Source organism: Topomyia yanbarensis, chromosome 2, assembly GCF_030247195.1.
Source record: "Topomyia yanbarensis strain Yona2022 chromosome 2, ASM3024719v1, whole genome shotgun sequence".
In the NCBI taxonomy this organism is placed as follows: Eukaryota; Metazoa; Arthropoda; class Insecta; order Diptera; family Culicidae; genus Topomyia; species Topomyia yanbarensis.
The window spans coordinates 12665133-12680721 of record NC_080671.1 but is presented as its reverse complement, the minus strand read 5'-3'; positions in this window follow the sequence as shown (position 1 = coordinate 12680721).

Genomic DNA, 15589 nt, shown 5'->3' with positions numbered 1-15589 from the left:
GACGTAGATGCTTACTTTTTTCGAATTTGTAGTATTTGCTTTCACAGTTCACAGGTTTTTGACGTAGGACTACGTCTTTGTTTTCAATAAGAGAGTACAAGCAACAATATGGCAATTGTACAATTGTCGCTTGTTTACAATGATGAAATCCTGAAACTTAATTATTCAACAAAATTTATTCACTAATTTTAGACTAAATAACTTACAATCGTACGCGATGCCATTGTTTCTACACTTCAAATGATATTCTTAACTTCATGAATGTAAGCAGTACAACGTTCCTAATGTGATGAAGCTGGATACAGTCGACTTCCGCATTCGGTAACATTCTTGTTTTCTCCCTAAATAAACATTCCACCTCGTTATCAGATGGCTGAAACTCGCACCCCTTGAAATCAATCACTGCTGTGTTGATGCTTTGAAATTCGGTCAAAAAGCATGTCTCGACAAGCAAAAAAACTGAGCGTAATACGGATTCAATTGCCGACGCTTTCCGCAGATAGGTGCTACACCGGAGAGCACTCATCAACCTTCTAAAACCTCAGTTATATTGTCTCTTTTTGCACGAATGCCTGTTACCCTACATTCTATGTTTTAAATTTAATTTTATGCATTCAAAGCAAAACATCAAAATTACTCGAATCTATATAAATATGAACGTAACAGCTCATTTCAGTGTGGGTGGTGTTTAATATACAGAATAGAAAACACGTCGAATTTGTGTCGCCGTGGCTCATAATTTGTATTTGTGTTGTTTGTTTGTCCGTAAACTGATTTTTGAAATTTAACATCGCTAATCTGAGCCCTATAATTTGCTGAACAACTCAAAAATATATGTTCGTGTTCGACAAATTTTAAAATTTTGGATTCTCTATAATTTAAGAATACTTTAACATTTTTCCAGGCGAAAGAATGTGCCGCTTTTTGAGATTTCATGGTGTTGCCAGTTTCGACAAGCACTTATATAGTGTAGGTCAACATTATAAGTCCTGGTCAACACTGGCAAAATCAGTGTTCTGTGAATGCATGGCTTCGGTTGGGGACCATCCACTACAAAAAAGATCATGTGGCATAGAAAGTTACGGTGTGGACTCTTATCTATATTTTTATTTCTTAATAAGATGGATAATATTTTTTCCTTCAAATTCCCCCCTCTTTTTTACAATGGAGAAGACCTTTACGTCCTAGCCCAGTACACGTGCTATTGGTAGGTGTCCAAGCTACCGCACGGGGTGTACTGGGGCGTGTCGAGCTCGAATGGTGACGCTGCCATTAATACCGACTAAACTCCATTGGGCTCCGCCATCGTTCCTCTGTCACTCCCCCTGGCATTCCCCCCTCTAGGTTGATGGGTCTGACGGCATTGCAAACATCATCAAGCATATTGTGTGTATCAGTTTTAAAGAACCTCTGAGAGACAATTATGTTCAGATGATTATTACATTATGCCTCGATAGTGGTGCATCGAGGAGATCGTGAGGGCTTATGAAGCTTTTTTGTGTATTGCGTTTTCTCATACTTTGCATCAGCCCAAACTATCAACCATTCAAGGCATGTGAAAATAAAAGTATTCGTGTTAGTATAGTAAAAATTGTAGTCAAGAATGCAAAAAATCGTTAAACAGAAAATCAATCGAATCTTTCTACTGATATTTCATCCCCAATGATTCTTTTTAATACAGAAAGATCGTTCAGTTTTACTATCTCCGATTCGTATCAGACACTGCTAAAACTGGAAAAAAAATCATCGAGAGAATATAGACTTTATTTTCGATAATTTACATCCGGGGAAACCGAAACCAATGCAACTACTGTCTATTGGGATAATATTGGACGGAAATCGTACAGCAAAGATCCAACTACCCAAATTACACTTGATTACAACTAGAAGTGTGTTACAAGATCCTTAATCTCAGCGGTGTTGTGCAATATTGGTGGTGCTTACGGTCATGCATTTTGGAATATTTGTCTTAATGTTTCTTTAGCAACCCCACTGTATGACGTACTGAAACATAGAGTACAGGTAACGATTGTGCAAATCGTCCCAACATTGGAATCTTTATTCGGGCTCTTCCCGTGATGTTGGCTTGTGTATTCCCCAGTCCCTTTTTAGATTGTTTTGTATAAGACAAAGAATCATAACGTCCTTGTAAAAGTCAACGACTGAACTTTCTTAATATTTTGATAGACCCAAATATGAATCATACTACAATCTTTGTTGTGGGAAAAAAACATTTACAATATTTAGGATTTACACCTACAAATTTATGTTATTTTTGCTTGATGCAAAAACTAACTCAGGTCTGGAAATCGCGTTGGGTTCTAACCTGAAGTATATTGCTGGTCCACCAAGATCACCTCTGTTTTACGTGAACCTAACTCAATTTCATCAAAAAACGCTTGTTTGAAGTAACTATCCTGGTTTCGTTCCTAGATTCTCAAACGAAATCTTCAATAAAAACAATTCCGAGACTTCAAGGAATCTAATGATATGCATTTTTTTTTAAAATTCTGGCTCTGAACGGCTAAGAAATAGGGTTTTAAAATATGGTAAACTTATAAACCGTTGTACCATTTTAAATGAGATAACAGTAGAGCCCTTAAATAGTAGCACTCAAACACGTAAGATTAATTTTTAATTCGACGGTACAAACCTGCGTTGAAGATGTGCTCCTTATGTTATACTAAACTATCTAAAAAGGGAACTGGGGAATACACAAGCCTTCCCCCTCCCTCTTCTTTTCATTTTCTGACTACGTCTGTGTTATTCAGCAATTCATTCTGAACATTTCATTCAAAGGTACCAAGTCTCTGCGATGAATATATTCTCATTTGTTCAAGTTTAAAGTATCGGTGTCGTGGTGTACTGACAGTGTTGGAAAAAAAATAATTAATTTCTGCATTTGGATTGAACCATAAGTTTTAAAATCGTTATAACTATTTTTTGAAAACTCGTAGCTAGTTACCGGTTTCGACAAAGTTGTTAAACAAGGTTTGAATTATCGTTTTATAAACCTGGTTTTTCATATTGAGTGAAATAGCGATCTTTATTAACGTAAATGCAAAATAATTGATTTCCCCATATAAAATCCCATACAAACTTTAAACGCAATGCGCAAACCCGGGAAGCAACCGACCGCTCCCAAACTTTTCACAGGCATTTGGGACCACAAAAGGAACTCAAAAAGTGCTGTGCTGAAAAATGTCATTTTCGAGCCACTCTAGTGTACAATTGTTATCTGGTAGTCGTATATGTATCTGTGTATGTGTTCGTCTGAAAATCTGTAACAGCTAGGTCAGGGAATGGAAGCAGAACTGGCGTATATGATAGAATAGTGGATAATTCATGGCCTCGCGTGCAATTTTTTCCTTCCTAGGATTCGTCGATCACGTTGTTCCGGTATTCATTTCAAGCACTCGAATCGCTTCATTCGGGAAGATCGGATTGGAGAACTCGATACCCAGCTGGAGAGCCCAAGCAGACAAATTGTCCAAAGTAACTTGAAATGGTCCTTGCAAATCGATAACTTTGGCCCCGCTTATGGAGTCCACCCCGTCGTCTGCTTGTTACCGTAGTGTACAGGAATAAACAGGACAATCGTCTATGTTATTCACGTAAAAGTTGTAAAGAAAGGGACTTATATGAGCCCTGGAGAAGGCTCTTGTAGCTAAATGGCGATGTTGTAAAAGGTTTAGTAAAAAGTTGTTTAAAAGCGGTGAAAGACCACGCTGGTGCAGCTTCTCTGAATCAAAAGTCCCCTGGTATCCAAGAAATCTGATGTCATCTGCTCCTTGCTAGGATAGGCCCTTTTTATTACTGTTGGAAACAATTCAAGGCAACCGCAGGTCCCTTTGCATTTACAGAAGCCAAATTTTGCATCTGACAGTAAGCCATTTACTTCGAGCAATTTGTCGAGGTGGAACAAGATCATTTCCTCTATTAACTTCCGGACAAAGGAAACCATTGCAATTGGCCGATACGAGTTGTAGTTGGAGGCTGGTTTCCCTGGTTTTAAAATTGCGATGACCTTTACTTGTCTCCAGTCATGAGGAACAGAGTTACACTCCAAAAACTTGTTAAGGGGTAACACCACATTTAAATTTAAAATAAATCGAATTGTTTTATTGGCACTGAAGATGCATTAAGACTTTACAGACGATATGTTAAAGTACGGAAAACGCCAATAATATTTAAAAGATCAAATTTTCAATTTGCTGCTAAGCCTCTTATGTATACTTTGAGTGTATTAAAAACTTAAGCCACGTTTTTCTCGAAAACCTTTTTCCTGAGCTGACCAGAAATGTAACTCAAACAAATGATTTTTGCGCCTTTTCGTAGTGTTAAGCAGATTCTTCCACCTGTTCATTTTGAATCTGTCTAACTCCAAGGCGTTATTGCTGCATGACAAGAGAGCAAGCGAGAACTCCACCATCGACAACGGAGTTTTGTTCGTGGTATCGTAAGGGGATGCGGTGTGGTAGGTTTTTTGAATCGAGATAGTTCAGACAGATTTTCATAGCGAAAGCGAATATCCAGAATTTTAAGTATTATGCGCCTCATTGGTACTGTTTCGGTTACGCAAACGTCAAGCCGTACCCCAAAGAGTGATCATCGATGTTCCTCTCACTAACCCGTCGACGAATCGGCGCCAATAACTGCGTTTTTTTGCTTTCATTAGACTCTTCATTCGAATTTCTAAAGACGTGTGCTATCGCTTGCTAGCGGGCAGTCCGTTGTCTCTCAAGGCCTTATACGCAGTGGACTTTCTCGCGTATATGTTTGTATCACCATGGAGATCGTCTTTTGAGTGGATTCGATTTTATCGGATATAACGGTCTCGTAACCCCTCCAATTAATGTTCCGTGTGAAGTCATACGAGACATTGATTGTTTCTGATCGTCTTGAACCGTTGGCGATTGAAATCACGACATGCAAATGATCGCTACCGTGGGGATCAGGGATTAGCTCCCACGTGCAATGTAACTGTAGCGATGTTGAGCATAGCAATTAATCCAACACGCTTGCGAATGGATCACATTTTAAATTATTTAGCAAAATTTTAAAGGAATCGAATTTCGGGAGTACACTTCTACAATTCCACTGTAGAACAGTGATCGAACCGATGACCTCTTTCGATCACTTATCCATGGATAATAAATGATGTTCCCTTTTGTGGATCATCAGATTAATATGAGCCAAAAGAGCATAGGGTTTTTCGGAAAGGACAGGAAGCGAAACATTCTTTAGAATTTCTGCACAAAAGTTTTTGGGGCGTTCCTTAACCTTCCGGCAGTCGCGCTTGTGCACTGAGTGCACGCTGCTCTGAAAATCTAGCGAAAGTGTTGTAGGGCACCAGTGGGTACTCGTTCAGTGAGCCATTTGCGCGACATCCGGAGGGTTAAGTAAGTGCTTAATATTATCTCCGCACTACTTGTATGCAGGGCATGATTGAAGAATGTGTGGATGGCCCCCGCAGTAAATACAACTTTCAATATCTTCGCTGCAAGAATCATCCTCATACTCTCCACTGCATGTGTTGCTCAACTGTTAGCACTTACAAAAGCTCATTACCCGCGGTATAAACAGGTGAACAGATAGACGAACTTCGCCAAGAATGACATAGTTGGGAAGAGAAGACCCGCTGAAGGTCATCCAAAGCGAGCCTGATAGGGAGTAATTAGTATTATCTCCCTCGGTTTTTGTGGAATGCAATTTCTTGCAATCCAAGGTAATAATCTGTTAACGTGAGGGGTCCTTAAAACAGTTGCCGTGCTTCAACAGGTCTTTGCACTTCAAACCCGGTCATGATACCACCCCCTTTATTTCTACGGCCATAGCTGGTACGTGAACGTTGAAATCTCGCCTAAAGCGCCCATAGGAAGCAATCAAGCCTGGTCGAGAACAAACACTATAACACATATTTTGCTAACGGAATTCGTCCGAACTACCTGGAACTGGCCAAAATGACTATGGAAGTCGACAAACTACAGACAACGGCAAGTATAGCAAGGAATATGTTAAAAAAGATTACAACAGGACACCAATATTGGGCAAAATTCTTGGCTTGAACAGCTCCAGCTAAAGTTCGTTAAACCTTGCAGCTCAACGGAGTCACAACACTACGAATATGTACATGCAACTCAACGAACACTCAATCAAACTGTACGCGGGGCTTCTAAATCTACAGTCAGCACCACCATCCATAAACATCAAGCCACATCCGACCATAAATATCAACCACAGTAACGAAACAATGGATGAACTGAACAACCCCCAGGCAAATACAGGGTGATTCATCATAAGGTTTTTTTAAAATTAGCAAACAAATGTACAAGGAATTTTGCACCGAGGAAAAGACTTTCCGCGCGCAATTGCAATCTACGTGCATAGCATTTTATAGACTCCTTTGTTACGTTTATAACACATTTATCAACTTGTAAATATATAAAAATACCAACGGCTCCGTTAAGCTAATGCTATTATATAACAAAGTTGACGATACCATATGGCGAAAATCCTGGCTCAACATGAGCATTAAGTTCCCGAAAATGGGGTGATGGCACACTACTTTAAGCATGGTTGAAAAGCTGGGGTATCAATCGTACTATTTGCGAGTATTAATTTCATATGGATTTGACATGCCGACTTTGTTGAAAGCACAAGTTTAAGTATCTTTCTAATGTAGATGTTCTTTTTAGAAATACGATTTCTTCATTAAAAGTTGTAAAAGCTTTGCTTTCCTTCATAAATTCATAGTTGTTTTGTACACACCAAAAAAATCTGAATTTTATCGTTGACGTAATTGCAAACATGACACAATTCAACAAACCGTAATTTACGAAATGACGGAACATTACCGTGTTCCGTTTAATTTTACATGAAACATATACTTTACATGCGCAATAACATAAAATTACACTTCCTACCATTCAGAACAAACGCTGTATGTGGAGTAAAATTACATGATTTATGAAATTAAACGTCATGTAAAATTAAAATCAAACGTAAAACTAAGTCATTTTTGATGCTCGTATATGTCAGGGTCAGGAGACGTAAATTTACACTATTTTTTCTAGGTGTGTAGATTAGATTACTGCTTATTATATTTAGAACAAAGTAGGCTTACAATCATAAATGTTCACTGTGTCAGTGATTCGTTTGAAACCTCGTTGACGAAACCCGTTCGTGTATATCATATGTGATATGAAATTTGATTGCAACTTATTACCATTTATGTTCACAAGCCAAAAGAAGCAAATGCTCAGATACCAAGGTAACCCGAAGTGGGCAATAGCGTATATACCCACGGTGTCGCTTTTGTTACAAGACCCCCTATATTTCAACTTGTCTCTATTGACTGGTCTCTTCTGGTAGAATCATTCGACCAGGAAAAGAATGAAATAACAGCATGTATTCCAGCGAAATTATTAAGGATGATCTGGGTTTGTCGACACCGTTCAACCAAAAGGGTGCAAAGTTTATTAATAACAACATAATTAAAGGACAAAGAATAATCACCGTCAATAGAAATGCCATGCCGAGATGAACTTTCACGTGGGCGATTCGTCAGTTAAGTACAGGAGCATCAGGCACCAGCAGAGGTGCCTTTTGATTATCGCTATTATTATGTTTGATATTATTGACGATGGTGACCGTAGTTGTCAAGTGTCAGCCGTGTCGTCGACATGCTAATCGAATAGAATAATGGTCTATCGTAGCAAGCGGTGAGAATTCTAAATCTCGATGGTTTTGTAGGGTTGTACATTTGCACCGGAACAGCAAAAATATAGGTAACTAAATTAAGTGTGTACGTGACGGTTAATAGTGTCCCTCTTAACCTTCACTCCAGTTCATAATACGGCCGCGTTGTTATTATTATCATTTCAAAAAACAGGGGGGAAAAGCGGTGTCGAAGATTTGTACGGACGATAAAGCGCATATTGGCCGGGTTGAGTTGAAAAGAGTGTTCGTTGCTGTACATCAAATGCCGTTGAATTGTCAAATTGATTTGATTTATTAGAGCTGCGCGGTACCCATTGTCAACTGACGGGAGGGAAAAGAGATGGCACGTATAAACATTATAATTAAATTTAGATACGATCAATATAGGCGTGATTATAGGATGCGGTCCTTTTGCGATAGGGGAGAGTCGTGCACTTTATTGGATCACTTAAAAAAGGGAGATATAAGGTCGCTTTACGAATAACCTCTATAGCGACACAATCTTCTTGAAAATGATCTGCTTGTACTGGCCATGGTCGCATAGTTGTCCCATTTTCTATGGGATTTCCTATCTTTATGGGATTGATTTGCAATCTTGGGCAGTATAAGATTGGAACGAATGATAAATTTATTAATTCAGTAGGGGAAGATGGGGTAAAACGCACCCCCTAGGAAAATATGCTCATAATTCAGCTATAGAACTTGGAAGAATTTAATTAATGGTATCGTTTAGCCAACATTTTCCTCTGTGATCACAATCATAACACTTTGCAAAATATTCAAAAACATGAAAAATATTTAATTTTTCAAAATCATTTAAAATCACTCTTTGAAAAATAATCGGGGCAAAATGCACCTGTGCGGGAGTAAAATGCACCACAACAACGGGGCATAATGCATTACAACAACGGGGTAGAATGCTCGGCGAACAAGCAAGTTTTCTGACCGGATTTCACAAAAGTGTGCCATTAAATAGCTTTAGGTTATGCAATTAGTACATTTTCAGAATGGTTTTTCTGTTTTCGATTTTAAAACCAAATCAAAGAAGAGGGATTTTGTCCCCGAAGAAGCAGGGATATAAATTTAGCGAAAAAAAGTGAATTATTTAGTAAATTTTTCATTTGTAGTGCGACAGAATAATAAACAACGGTATAAATAGAACTGGAATGCTTTGATATAATAGTAACATATCATTTATAAGAACTGAAAATCCTACACGAGCCACAATAATTACATGAGAAGAGCACGTTATTGTTTTTGTTTATTTCTTGAACTGCTATTGATGTACGGTTATCAAACTTTGACAGTGTATGTTTGCTATGACAGACTTCCGATTGGTGTTACCCTTTTCTAGAAATTTTCAGTTGTTTTCGATATAAGCAAGGGGTGCATTTTGCCCCGGTGGTGCGTTTTTCCCAATCTTCCCCTATATCGTGGCAAACTCTATACAGTGATTCGAATGGGGAATGTTGTCAGGTTAGGGCCACTGTCAAAGTTGGGACATATTCTCGAATATGAGACGTACTGATATCGTCAGTGTTACAGCGAATAATGCTTTCACGCTGCACAGTGGGGCCGAGCCGGCCAAAAACCTCCAAAATTTATTGTCTATTTTCATACCTTTTATATTTTTTTCTAAATGTACATTATCTAATGCTGTCTTCGTCAAATTTTTGAGTCAATCGATTGAAAAATATAAGTGCTACATTGTTTTGAATCGTGCAAGGTCTTGAAAATCTGCAATAATTTGAGTGAGAAAAAGTTTTTGTTCATTACAATTCATCTCGCTTTAATAAGTACTACAATGATAATTTAACAACACATATAGGCGTTTCTAATAGAAAATCATCTCAGAAATTCAATGGTGTATTTCGATTTGAGAAATAATGAGTATTTAAAAAGTTACCAATAAAATCAATATAACTATGTTGTTTAACGCGGACATATTTACATTCAGAGTGTCATCTTTTTATCGGTAAAAGCGTGTTGAAGGATCTCATCTAGTACAACTGACGTAGAATCTTATCTAGTTTTCAAAAATCATAGTGCCATCTTGCGCCGTTTTGCAACGAAGGTTGATATTTGGACATTTGTAAAATTAGTTTTTTTTATGGAGACGCATGGTATTTTTTGATTTCATGAAGTTTTGCATTATTATTCACCGGTGGATTTCTTTTTCTGAACGCTGCTTTGAAATTCTGGGTTTGGGGCGATTTCCTTAATACAAATATAGGTATGTCTTAACCGTCTTGCAACTATGACTCGTGTTTCTACATTTTCACAGTTATCTGCAGTATAGAAAAATTCAAATAAATACAAGCCAACGAGGCAAACTAACTGCTACTATTATTATATCTTTCCATGAATCCTATTTATTTGGTACGTATTGGTCGTTAGCTCTACTGGTGACCAATGTAAGGTAAACACGTGAGTGTGGGATGTGTTCTTTTTACCTGATTTTTAGTTATTGGCCAGTAATGCAACATTTATTTTCAAGTGCAAATTCCCTATTGAATCTATCACAATCAACAATCAAATTCAAAATCTCCCTCTATAAATCACTTTCAAATTTATGAGAGTTTCATACAAAAACAATCACACCTATATTTCAAAGCATACACATACAGTTCAAAGTATGCTCAGGATATTTTTGTGCGAAAATCCAAGTCAGTACCCACAAGGAGAGATATTCATATCATCATTGGAATTGAAAATCAATGAAAAAAAATTGAGCGGCTTAGCTGCAATATGCATCATATGAGCAACTGCAAATAGAGCATAGTAGGGCATGATTTGAGATCTTCATCAAAATCAAATGAACCTGTCATCTTTTAATAGCTTTGGCAATAACTATAAATAAATAAACCAATAAAACAAAAATTTAAGGCATTCCATCAAACACCTTAAGATCTTTTATAACTATTCTAACTATTCAAAACTAACGTTCATAAATTAGTACATGAAGATTTCCTCTTAAAGAGCTATGAAGGGAAGATTTTTCCAATGATGGTATTCAGATTAGACCAGGCCCGTAGCCAGGATTTTGTTTCGGGAGGGGCTTAAAAATTATTGCATAAATTGTATAATGTATTAATTCTGATGACTTGAAACAATCACTGGAAACTGAACGTAATTATGAAAAGTTCTTAGTGAAAACAATTCCAAAAATAAGACAATAGGCACTAAAAACTCTAATAATATGTTGCCTGTTACAAGAAAGGCTATAGTGCATCGACGAATTAAATTTGATTATTTTTGATTTACAAGTTAGAAATTTCTCAAGATATACAAAAATGAATAGTCAAGAGCTCAAAGTATTAAGGGCTGCTTGAAAATGCTACGCTGCATGCTACGCTGCTTGAAAATGCTACACATTCGATACACCTTTACAATTTGTAGAAGACGCTAAATTGGAATGAGTAGAAAAATATCCAAAAACCCGTCTCATGAAACTTTACACGCATTTGCTAATCAGAAGAACGAAACCAACGTCAAGGTTGTCCCCATGAATAGGAATATATCAGTGTGAAATCAAAGTTTACCGTTGCAAAGAATGTCCGAACAAAGTGAATGTCGAAATTTGCTTCAAATCTTCTGATAAGGCAGGCGATTTGTAGATGCAGAAAATAGGTTCAACTCTTATTTTCATGATCAGGTTTCTTTCTACTATTACTAGCTCTTTGACTTCATCCGAAGTTTGCGTTAACTCGACTTTATGAAATTTTCAATTTAAATGATACTGATCATGTCGTAATCAAAACAATCCTGAAAAAACACATGTTTTTTTCATTTGACTCTCATAGGTAATGGGTTAAAGACTATCTTCGACAACATTATCAGGCAACTCAGAATAACTATCTTTTTATCTATTTAAGTTGATTCTTTTTAGGTACTTTTTATATCATTGTACTTATGAATTAAAAATATCGTAGACTGATTTTCCTAGATCCCTAAAACTATAGTAAAAGTCAAAATGTAAAGTGAGTGCAAAAACTACTGATTTCACTACAAAGCAAGAATGCCTTAGCTCTATTGACTTTTGACAATCTTGCAAAACCGTTGTAACTTGAGAAGATTACCTAGATTAAGTAAATATTATATTTGAACATTTTGGTTTTATTTATTTATTTGAAGGTTTTATTTCGGAATTCGTGGGGTTTTGGACAATGTCAAATATATATTTCAATGATTTAATCTACTAATGGAAACTACCCAGAATTTAATCTACTGAGCGAAACTGCTCAGAATCTATTCACAAATCGAAAGAAAATTACTTAGCACTGATTACTCAATGCTTCTAATTTACATAAAATTTGGTAAATATAACATTGATGACACCACCAAAATAACTAGAGACTATAAACATAGATAATAATTTCAGCATCACTTGCTTCCGACACATGGAAGAGAACACATCGCACTTGCACCTAATTTGCCGAGGCTTTCTTTTAGAGTTGTCTGTTTTAAATTACAGCAAATTATCCGTTTCCTGTAAAACTTTTGCAAAACTCTTTGCCAATTCATTAAACAAATATGAACACTAATCTGTTTAGTAATAGGTTTGTTTGTGAATAAAAATAATTAGCTCTTGATTTTTTTCAATCACCATCAAGATTGGAAGAGATGTATGATTTCTTGAAGAAAGTTGTAATGTTTGTCTGATTACATGTTTGTTTTATCACTATTTGGGAAAAAGTTTCAATTAAAGTTGTTGCACCTAACGCAACGAAGACGAAATGAGAAGATCAGAGCGCAATTCGGAAAGAACTCGTGTTGAGTGTATAGTAAAGATAGAAGAGTGATCTTGAGTCGATTTAGATTGGTTGATTTTTTCCTCTCTTTGCTCTCTTATTTAAGATTATCTCTCTCATTTTATTCCATGACGAGCAAAAACGGAACGAAAGACTGTCACATACTTAAGACATGAAATCGAAACTGTTATCCCAACTTATTGACTTATAGATTCAATCAGTCCCAACATTTTAGTCCCTCTTCGTGATTGCCTATTATTTTACCACTTTTTGCCCGGTCCACTTTTAAAAGAATTTTTTTTGCACGTTTGTCGAAGATATCACGGATTTACGGATTAACAGTGTATTAGTACGGAACGAATTACTCGTAACAATGAAATGAAGCGTTAATAAAAATGGTATTGCGTTAAAATGACGCGAAATGAAAATTCTATTCTCGGCTCAATCGTTCTCAGATAAATTGAAATACTTTTTGTGTAGCGCAGAGTAGTGTACAGAGAACAGAGTGTACAGTGTGCACTGACCTAATACAGAAATTCAAAATTGTGTGCAATTCAAAAACTTATAATTTAAAAATAACAAACTGGGTCGTGGGTCTTTTATATATTTCCTTATGTAAACAATAAAAATAATATAACGAGTTTATGTGGTTGTCCTACAGATCTCGCGCAAGCGCTTAGCCATTGCACGTGGAAACCTGTTTACGAGGCGAGGAAATATTTTTTTCCTCACCAACTATGTCTTGGGGGGGAGTAGTTCATTTCTATCTCGCTATTGTACATTTCCGTGTCATCATCGTAGTTGCTGTCTTTATGTTCGCGAATATCTTCCTTGCTTTTCGCCCTCAATAATTGCCCTTCCAAATAGATTCCATTTCTCCCAAATGTGACATTAATCTGCGAGTAAGCGGTATCCGATCTTGTAGCGGAACATTCATTTTCTCATAGTCCATATACAGGAGGATCTTAATTATAGCATTGTCACACACAACCTTGTGCTTTAAGTTGTGCGAAATGAATGGTTTCGTCTGCACTAATTTGTTGAGCGCTAAATGCCTGCCATGGTAGAACTGGATAGAGCCGGTTTCCGAAAGTCTAATCTCTATTTACACCTTCAGGATGCGAATGATCAATAATTTTATAATCACCGCATTTGGCTGGAGCACCAATTCTTGCTTCTGCTAATCACTAATCTCGACAGATTATTACAGCTACAATTAAAGTAACAGTCTCTTGTATTCTTCAGACAAGGCACACAATATAAAAGTTACTTTTTTGTTGTTCGCTTCGCACTGGCTCGAGCAAAAGCATAAAGCACACTGAATTTCGTGACCATTGCCTTCGGTGGTTAGAAATAGCCTTCTTTAACTTTTTCTCAATAATTTGTTCAAACCAAATAAGCAACAAGTTTTGTTAAAAGTCACCGGTTTTTTAAATTTATTTTTGAAAAATTTCGGGGGGGGCTTTAGCCCCCTAGCCCCCCCTCTGGCTACGTGCTTGGATTAGACTGAAGATCTACAAACTAATGTATAAAATTACATCATTTTTTATTCACCAGATTTCGATAAATTGGAACCACCCTACAGTACTGGCAAAAATAAAGTGCACAGGTCTTAAATTAATACGAAAATTGTTATATTTTCAATACGCTGCTTTTTGTAATATATGCGTATACGGAGGAAAAAAATGCATATTTTATACATATCTGAATTCCTGAGTATATTTGTGCTTACCATTCACTGATTAGTTATAATCGTTGTATTTTTGAAACAGTATATATCAGAGGCTGGCCAAAAAAAATTGCAAGCACTGGAAAACAAACACCAATTAAATAAAGACAACATCGAATTGAATAATCCATCGCTTTTCCGAATCCGATGGATGTAACCAATACAAACGTCATACTTTTTAAGTCGTCATTGCATTGAGCATTGAAAGTGTTGACTAATTTTTTTCAAACAAGCACGAAAACATGAAAATTTCTTTGCAAGTACGAAATCTCATTGTGAAAGATTGCGAGAACAATCGTATAAAAAAATAGCAGAAAAGTTCAGAGTGAGTTTTTCTGCTATTCGTTATGTATGGAAAAAGTTTCAACAACGCGGCAGTGTGGCCGATAAAGCCGGTCGTGGGAGGAAACGCTCGACGACACCGAGACAGGACGCTCTCATCGTGAGAGAAGTTCGCAAAAATTCTAAAATAACAAGCCGTGCCATCAAAGAAAACTTGTCTCTAAACATATCTGCAAGAACCATTCGTCTACGATTGCAGGAAGAAGGACTTAGGAACAAATTTGCAGTGCGACGGCCATGTATCAATAAAAGAAATAGAATCAAACGACTGGAATTCGCGAAAAAACACGCGGATAAACCCATTGCTTTCTGGAAAAAGGTTCTTTGGACTGATGAAAGCAAGTTCGAGATCTTTGGAAACAAGCAGCGATCGAGAGTATGGGTAAAACCAGAGAAGCACGGAGGTGGCATCATAATGGTGTGGGGATGTTTTTCCTGGTCAGGAGTTGGAGAATTGGTTCAAATCAATGGGACAATGACTGCAGACAAATACATTGATATCCTATCCGAAAATTTGGAAGCGTCCTTACTGAAGGTTGGACTCGAAAGTGATTTTTTATTCCAGCAAGACAATGATCCGAAACATACGGCCCGCAAAACCCAAACTTTTTTTCGTGGATCACGCATCAAACTATTGGAATGGCCTCCACAGTCCCCGGACTTGAATCCGATAGAAAATTTATGGTCTATACTGGATTCAAAACTAGATAAAACCAACGTTACCAACAAAAATCTTCTCTTCCAAGCTCTACAAACGACATGGGAATCAATTGACCAGAGTTATCTGCAAAATCTCGTAGAAAGCATGCCGCGTCGTCTGGAAGCGGTAATTGGTGCAAAGGGAGGTCATACGAAGTACTGAATGGAAATCAGAAATGAATAACCGTCAATATTTTACTTTGTGCAGTTTTTTCTTGCCAAGCCAAAATAACACAATAAATGAATTTTCAACATTTCCGAAAAGCTATGTCTTTTAATACCAAATATTTTTTGCTATTCCATCCTTCCCGTAAATGTCTACCTTTCGCTTAAAACAACTGGTACT